Genomic DNA, 758 nt, shown 5'->3' on the forward strand with positions numbered 1-758 from the left:
ATAACCCGCCGCCTCACGTTTTTCCCCCTGCAGGCGGGCAAGGTGAAGTTGCACGTGCGAGAGGAGCAGATCATCCAAGAGGGCACCCGAATGCTCACCATCGAATAACACGCACGCCCACCTTCACCTCACCGGCGCCATGCAGGGGAAGCTCGATAGGGAGCGCAGACAAGGAGGATGCTCAGATGGGTGCGACCATCATCAGGCTCGACTTCAGGACCACCTGTAGGACCCTGCGCAGGGAAAACTCCTTGGGCTTGTTGTTAAGGAAGGGCGCCCCTTGTTTCAAGTTGTGGAAAGGTATGATGGTGTGAACAGAGGCACAGCTCGCCGCCTGGTCGCCGTGGCTCAAGAGGAGAACCCCACATTCTTTAGATGTTCGCTACAGCTTCCATTTTGGTGTTATGTCGACAATAATCAACACAGAATTGGCGCACTCCTTCTCGCAGTGTCTCCTGACGTGCCCGAAAGCGAAGAAGAAGGCGAAGAGGACTGAGAAGGATCTGTGGTTCTCTCCTCTGCCGCGTTCACTCGAGAAGCGCCATCAATTCTTTGGCGCACGCGCATCTTTGCATCATCGCCATTTTGGCCTCTTCGGTCATCTAGATCCTACTATTGGCGCAGAACGCATCATCCTAATCTGTGTGACGCGGAGCCATGGCTGGGTACCTCCACCGCTACAACAATGTGTTATGGTTATGATTGCCTTAAATTTGCTCATCTTACTCAGGTCGCTGATTTCATCGCTTTTTGTTGAT

The sequence above is a fragment of the Acanthamoeba castellanii genome, assembly GCF_000313135.1.
Source record: "Acanthamoeba castellanii str. Neff unplaced genomic scaffold scf7180000084740, whole genome shotgun sequence".
NCBI lineage: Eukaryota > Discosea > Longamoebia > Acanthamoebidae > Acanthamoeba > Acanthamoeba castellanii.